At 33.5% G+C, this 8,611-nt stretch overlaps 1 protein-coding gene across 17 annotated transcripts in view; it reads right to left on the bottom strand.

Moving 5' to 3' along the window:
• Positions 1–8,611, bottom strand: part of PCDH9 (protocadherin 9) — a 699,850-nt gene that overhangs the window by 658,432 nt on the left and 32,807 nt on the right. The gene's annotated exons all lie outside the window — the stretch shown is intronic.

The following is an 8,611-nucleotide window of genomic DNA, read 5'->3' as shown; positions in this document are numbered from 1 at the left end:
AAAAAGAAAAAGAAAAGGAAAAGGAAAAAGAAAAGGAAAAGGAAAAAGAAAAGTAACTTCTGTTTCAAAGATGAAACTATGAGAAGTGAGTAAAGACTGGATATAAGCAGGACTTTTTGAAAGATCCCAACCTAAATATCTCTCATCACAGAGATCATGGTGGTCTTATGTCAGAAGAATCTTCTGCTAACAAGATTTGTGTGTTGGCTTAACAGAGGGGATTAGCAACAGTGAGGGTTATGGAAACAACAAAATGCTGTTCCAATATTAATTACATCCTTTTGTCAATCAAGGAGCAAAAGTGGGCTTTCTCCTTAACAGGATCCACACCACTTCATCTGTCCCATCTGGGATTGCCAAAGAAAATGAGGTATTCTTTGAGAGTATCACTGAACTAAATTAACATTAATGAAATGGCACACCCCGAGGGAGTTCATATGGAGAGTATGGAGAGAGTCACATACATGAATACAATGACAAAAAAAAAAAAAAAAAAAAGTGTTCTGCACTTTGGCTGCACTATAATTTGCGACAAACGGTATGATGACTCCAACCAAGGCTGTCCCCTTGACATGACTAACAATGCACTAAAACTCACAGTGTTTTCATTTCTCTCTTTCAGTTTATCTGTGCCTTGAAAGTCAGGATGTCAAATCAGGAAAACCCTATTCACAGTGACCCATACATCAGACCAGTACATCACTTCTTCTTTCCTACTTTTAGATTGTAAAAACTTCTGATAAATAACTTAAATTGATTTTTCAGTTAATGCACATGCTAGCAGATACTATTCTCAGCAAGAACTCTTTGTCCTAGACTCAGACTGAAGTCAGGCCCAAATGCTTTTTCAAATTGAGTACTGATAAACCTTCATTGAACTAGTGAAAACTTAAGAAATGCTGGTCTTAACACTTTTGATCCTTAAACTCCCTCAAATGTAGAATGATAAAAGGTTTAATATTTGAAAAACATTTTAAAATCCTGCCAAGAAAGAAAGTATGGATGGTATCCAGGACCTTTTTTTAGAAAAGTGCAGTTACAGCCCTATAACTACTGTGATTTCTAAGATAAGGGTGATTCAGACAGCCCTCCCAAGCTGTAATACTTCCTGTGCAATCAAGGAACTGCACAGTCAGACTTGGAAAGACATTTAAGAGACTGCACTCCAATGATTTTAATGGGGCATAGACTCCTAAATACTTCTGTGAGTAGGACCTATAGTGCAGAGTCTGCCTAACCTTAGATATCACTAACTCTTCCCATTGACTTTATAGGAAACCCTGGGGAGTAGGATGTCTGAAAGCTTACTGCTGTTTTAAAAATAAAGCAGGTATGTAAAAGTGGATGCTCTCACTTTTGCTTCAGTGATTCTGATAAGAGAAAAAGAAAGTCTTGCTCCAGAATTAATTATGATTTTATGTGAATTATTTTAAGTAAGGATTCTTACCTTCTGAAGTTCAAGTATTCTAACTTTGAATTACTTGTTAAAGCGAGTTTATCGTAGAATCATAGAATGGCTTGGGTTGGAAGGGACAGTAAAGATAATCTAGTTCCACCCACCCTGCCATGGGCAGGGATGCCACCCACTAGATCAGGTTGCTCAGGGTGTCATCCAACCTGGTCTTGAATACCTCCAGAGATCCACACTGATCCACCCACAACCTCTCTGGGCAAGCTTCCAAGCTTCCACATTGAAAGCAGGCCCATGAGTGTTCCAGTATCTGGAATCCACCTTTAATTACTTTATAGTGTTCTTTTTCCATCTACTAGTGCATAGATTCATTAAAGAAACAATAAATTATCTTTCATTATGAAACACAAAACAAACAAACAAACACAACCAACCAACCAAACAAACAAAAATACAATATATTGCATAATCATTTATTTAAATGAGAATTCTACATCACCTGCAGGCTGGTTATCTGTTTAGCTGTTCTGAAATGTTACTCAAAAGTCTCTAAAAAGGACTGCCTATACAACAAGAAAAATCCAAAGAGGGTGCCATGATGGATGATAAGGAACGAAAACTTGGGGTGAAATAACTTGTACAGGATTTCACGTTCATTTCTATTGAACCTTGCTCTTTGTATTAGTATTGCATTTTATAGGAATTTTTCATGAAGGTATATCCTTGAAAATTGTCTCATCATTGTGCCTGAATGAGTTCTCAAATTACAAATATATATATGTGTGTAAATATATTTACCTTATATTTACATAAATATTTATATGTTTACATATATACTAGAAAGCATTCTTTTTAGGCTAAAGTTCTGACATCAGGTTTAGACAGTAAAGGAAGCCACAGAAAACAGAAACCTCAATCCTGAATCCTGAAATGCTACTGTTCTCTGTGAAAAAGCTCAGCTATTTACAACATGAGGAAAGGCACAAAAATATAACAAGCAGCTTTCCCATAGACAAAATGAATAACACAGCTGGCTTTGATATTCATGCCCTTTCCAGAAAATGGCTGTACTATGTTAGAATTATCAAAATGTCTATCGCTTTACATATAAAGATTTAATTTAAAAACAAGGCTTATGGTATAAATGCATTGTAGCTTCGAAGACGGGCTTTTTCAAAATTATGGTATGAGAGCTTCCCATGGTTTCCATGGAAATGACCTTTCACTATTTCCATGGTAATGGATCTAGTTTTATATATTTCTCTTTTATGAGACTTTATTATACCAACAAAGCTAACATCCAGAATACAGTCCTTAACTTAGAAATGTGAACTCACTGAGAGAAATAATCTGACTCCCAAGCCCCATGGGTGCACTAAGCTTTTGTATGTCTTTTTAATACTGTGTGAGTAACAGTGTTTTGATAAAGAGCACCTACTGCATATTATCAGTAGAGAAATGCTGGTATATTTTGCTCATTGCTAAAGGAGTTTCTAGGTTCATCTGTTGCAGTCTTTTCCAGACTGCTCCACTGCTCCCAAAGGCAGAACAGTTGGAAAACAGAATGGATTGAGAGCTCAGCATCTTCCATAAATTCCAGGCTGTTGATCACTTCTTGTTGTAAAATAAATATTTTGCTAGTGCATTTATTGAAAATCTATAGGTCTTTGAAATTACATATCCATGGGCTCACTGATCTCTCTTTCAGAATTTATGTTTGTTTTTTCTCTTCCTTTTTATACTGTGTTATCATTATGATTATTGCTGCTGTCATCGAAAGCTAAAATCCTCTTCTTCACCCTGGAGACAAAAAGAGTGGAAGCAATGGATTCAAAGCTGTAATACTGAGAGAAACAGAGCAACCAAGGTAGCCCTGTCCTCAGCATCCTTGACAGCTAAAGAAACCCAGGTAGGCTTAAAGTGTTAAGTGCCTCAGGGTGTTATGGGCACGATGCTGGGACAGGACTGCACTGCTACTGAGGTTCACAGATAAAAACCTGTACCTTTCAGAGTTACATTCAAATAAGATAAAATTTGGAAGAAAATTCCAGAAAAAAAAAAATCAATAGATCTTACAGAGGTGCAAATTCCTTAGAGAAGACAAAAATCAGTAAGATTCTCATAAAACTGATTGAGCAATTTAGTCCAACTCATATATAGTTGGTGATGATGCACAAGGAAAAAAACAACAACAGCCTGACATTCAGATTTGAGTTTTTTGGACTAGCAATCAGAAAAATACCAATTTATATAAAAAGCTAAGTACAAGTCCAACACAGGTGGCTACCTGATAATGATTGCAGACAACAAATGTAAAAAGCCATTTTTCTGCACTAAATTTAAATTTAATGTTTATTTATTCAAAAGAAAAAAAAAAAAAAAAGCTCCATTTTATTTTATTCCTTATATATTTTTAAATAAATTGCGTGAAAATTAATGTTTTTTTTTTTTTTTTTTTTTTTTTTTTCTATAGATTTAATTTGCAGCTAAATGCTAAGGCTGGAAACTCGAAGAAATAGGACACTTGAAAAAAACGACTTCATCCAGCTTTAGATCTTTACAAGGGTACATGTCTACACATACTTAATTCATTTTCCCTTTATAATAAACATTTAGGGTTAAATTTGTAGGAATGACCTGGGACATCTGCTTTAGGGTGCAATGAGATAAATCATGCCCCCAAATTGTTTATTTCTCTCCACTAACTTTAAAGGGTGTCTAGCTGACTAGATCATTCAGTCAGATTTATTTAAGCCAAGCTAACAGCAGAATCTGGCAGCTGATTATTCTAGATGAAAGCATTTATTTCTCAGAAACTATTTCTCTTATATAGCAATTTCTGTCAATGTTTCTTTAGAAATATTTCTATTTTCCGTTAGAAATGTTTATATTAGGAATATTTCTATTTTCTATTTAGAAATAGAAAACTATTTAAAAGGTTTTTTATTATTATTTTTTCCTTGATGAAGCTCATATTTTTATTGATGTTTCTGATTTTTTTTCAAATGATTATTATTTTAAATCTTACTTTTTGGCTTAAAATGCTTAACATAGGTCTCTTTAAAGAAGGTTTGAAGCCTTTATTAAGTGAAATATTTGTTTTTGTCTGTTTTTGGATATGAGTGAATTATTTTTTCTCTTAAATAATCTTGAATTCCCACTTATTTCTACAGTAGCTTGACATTCTTGTCACACTTAGAAAGACAGACTACCTCATTTCATGTCATGGTCTATAGCAAAGATGTTTATGATGCTATTTTTATAGTGATTGGATCAGAACAGTAATATACTATTGCCATATTTAAAGGTATAAATTGAAATTATGTCAACATTTGCCACCAATGGCATACTATTATTATTAATATTAATTAGAATTAATTAATAAATGATACTAATCAAAACAAATGCAAATAGTATTTTTGCATGCCTGGAAATACCAGGCCAACATAAGAAAAAAGAAGAACAAAACATAAAAAAGCCATGTGGAAATAAAACATAAATATACAAAGCAACACACAGACTTGACCCTGTTGAAGTTTTCTCGTACCCCTGTGGTATGCAGGTCTGTCACCACAGAGCTGTAAGCCTCCTTTCAGAGATCTCTATAAAATGAAGCATATAAATTGCAAAAATAATTATTTTACAACCATGGCTTAAAAATACACATGGAAATAAATACCAAATACACTGGTTATAAAAAGGATGTATCCTAACCTTGTCATTGAACCATACACAACTCCACCACTGTCTCCCATAAAGATTAGTGACATTCTTGTTTGCAAACAAACAAACAAACAAACAAACAAAAACTAGGATATAGTAGTGACGTTCTTGTTTGCAAAGAGAAAACATCCTAGGGTAGGTTCTGTATCTGGCTTCTGTGATCACACTTTCTTTTACTATGGAATGTATAATTTTTTGGCATAAAATATGGCATCTCTAATCTCTGTGTTTCAAGTTTTTAACATTAAAATAATGAATTAAAAGCTAAAGGAAGGATGATGTGATGCTTCTGCAACTGGATTCACTGGTGTCATCTTTCTCCACTACATATTCTGATCCATCTAAATACCTTTGTAAGTGGTTAAAGTATGCCCAGTGTCTCCCAACTGCACAACCTGTTTTAGCCATTTGGGTTCAGAAAGCATTATGTTCTCCAGTGTTTTTAATTAACATATTTCTGGTCATAGTCAAAACACTATAGATCAATTTCCATTTAACATTTCTCATGTATCTGAATTTTAATCCACCCACTCCTTTTGATAAGACACTGAGTAGTGACCTGAAAATCATGCTGCAAAGCAGTTTGAGAAAGAACTTGGGAAAAAAAAGATATTGTTAAAATCCCTTAACCATTAATAACCAATTTAAACTTCTAATGATGTAACAGACCCAGAACTAAGACTCACATTGATTAGCTAAGGTTTGCAAAACTCTCAAATATAACTCACTGTATAGTTATACTTACAAAAGAAACAAGCTATAAAAAGAAGAAAGAACAACTTTGCCACATACTAGTGGCAAGGAATGTAATAGCTGTGAAACTTTATGATAGGATATGACATGCATTTCTCCATACATTTACATTTTAAAGTTTTAATGAAAGCATATTGTCAGGGAATGCCAAGACCACTATGTATTTTCCCTTTGCAGTGATGTGACAAGATTCTGCTTCATGGTGCAAGCAAGAAAACATTTTGCAATCAATGCAAAGTGAATATGCAAGAATGAAATTGAACAAGTTCCTTTGGCATATCTGCTCCCTATTGGAAATCTAGTGGAAGCCTTCTTCAAAGACAAAAAATGTTTGCCTTCATTTCTTATGAAGCAGGCTCTTACCAGATTTTCAGACACAGGTGGCTAGAAAGTTTCCTCTTTCTTCAAGAAAATTGTAAATTAAAGACACTCAAGCACTTCCTAAAACTTTTTCAACAAAATATTTTCTTCTATAAAAACAGTAAAATTGAAGTATATCCATGTATATAGAAATGAGTCTGAACGTTAAGTATTTTTTAACATCTAACTTCATGCATTGATCATATCACTTGATGTACAAAAAACTGCAGCAGATATATATATATACAACTACAAAAACTAAAAAAATGTAACATTCTCAAGATCAAAATAAAATTTAATTTAGAGCTCTTTCTGTAGGGTATTTTTATTGAGTTTATCTATGTTCAAAAACTAAATTAAATTGTTCCCTTGGGTTCATAGTAAACTATGCTTTTCTTTTTCCTTTTGATGATGGCTATCAGTGAAGAGATTTTAGTTCATCTTACGCCACCTCTTGCTACAGTTCTCTCTCTCTCTCTCTCTCTCTCAACCTCTCTCTGCTCAGAATCTGGCTCTTAAGCTAGACAAGGTTAATGCTGGTGTATTCAGTACAATTAAATAGCATAGAAACAGCACTCATCAGTCTCACATGTGGCTCAAAAAACCAAACCAAACCAACCAACCAAACAAAAAAACACAATCCTGATACATGAAAACTGTTGATGAAAGTAACACACCTTATTTTGACTGGGTCTTTTTTTTAGCCACCATTATATCAAGACAATTGCAGTACTTTAAAACTTCATAAAATAAAACTCAGGATGGGACTTCTGCTTCTGGACAACAGGAAACATTTTTCTCTCACTAAGAGCAAGTTATTTAAAAATGAACATAGGGGTCCTCAAGCTTGGCTAAATTCAAGTTCTGCATAAAGCAATCAACATATTCAGCACCGAATTACACATTCCCTGGCATGCCAGTTTGTACTTATGGGTGAACTGTACTATCTTGAAATTAACAGGGCCACACTGAGACTCACAGATTTAGCTGCCAGCTAATGTGAACCATATTACACAACCAGGGTCTAAATTAGGCCAATCAACTAACTTTGGTGTTAGTATTCCAATGGAAAGATTAATAAAGTAGGTAAAGATGTGAACATTAGCAAAAAAGACACAAAGTCATACATCAAGAGACGATTATGGGTCTTAAATACCAAAAAGCCTGAAATCAGGTAATAGACAATACACTGGCTTTTGCTCCTAATGACATTTTGTTTATTCTGTTGTACAATAATTCTGGTGTATTATTTCTATTCTCTTGCTGTATTTGCCAGAAAAATACATGATTCTGCCTCCTTTTGGTCATCACTGTTTCCTCACATGAGACTACTTCAACAAACATTCTGTTTCAGGGATTGAAAGTGAAAATGGTTCTCTAGTTTGGAGTATCAGTGCTTCAATGCAATTGAGTGTTTAGTTAGCCACGTAGCATGTCTTTAATGAGATAAATGTTATAAAATACTGAAAGAAAAACAAAAACAGCTGAGTGTGGTGAAACTATCTATCTGTAAAGAGATCAGAGGGCATTTTAAGAGCCTAAATCTCAGATTCTTTTTTGATGCCAATTCAATACTGTTCCTCAGTCTTTTTTGAAGGAGTCACTTGAAAAGAAAGATCTGATTTTCTGCAGGAATAACACCATTAAAGTTAAGGAATTTCTTAAGTAAAGTATATAGTTGAGTATTGTCTGACATTAAGATAATGAGGTCTAATTTTGCTTTGGATCTTAGCTGAAGCTTTGTGGTTGGAAATAATTTCTGAAAAGGTTTTTCATATTTAAATAGAAAAGTTAAATAAATGGGTTTTGAAAGATATATAGATTTCTACCTCATTCTTGAATCAGTTTTACCTGACATCAGAATTACATTTTTTAATATGTAAAAATCTAGCTAAATGTAGTTAAGAAGTTATATTTGGATTTCTGAATGGGAACTATCAAGCCATATATGTCTTCAAATATGTAGACCTACAGAGCTAATGAAGCATTCTGAAAAATTAAAACTAATGCTTATACATGCATGTGATATGGGGCTTGTAAAATGACCTAAAACTGCACCACTAGGATTTTTTATAGTGACATCAATTGGACGGTGTTAAATATTTTTTAAAATTTCATTCAAAAATGTAAATGCTAATTCTCTCATTATAGTAAACAGATAAATAGTACTACTTTTTATAGGGACAGCCTATTTTATCCTCAAATTAAAAAAAAAAAAATGTATATCATTATCTTGCCTAATGTTTTCAGTCTTTGTGAAACATATAGCTACAATAGAAATTTCTATTTCTGAGCAAAAAATTGTTCATCTTTTTATTTCCTTCCTTCCTTCCTTCCTTCCTTCCTTCCTTCCTTCCTTCCTTC

This window comes from Oxyura jamaicensis, chromosome 1 (assembly GCF_011077185.1).
Source record: "Oxyura jamaicensis isolate SHBP4307 breed ruddy duck chromosome 1, BPBGC_Ojam_1.0, whole genome shotgun sequence".
Taxonomy (NCBI): Eukaryota; Metazoa; Chordata; class Aves; order Anseriformes; family Anatidae; genus Oxyura; species Oxyura jamaicensis.
The sequence above is the reverse complement of the archived record's forward strand: the minus strand, read 5'-3'. Positions and strand labels throughout refer to the sequence as shown.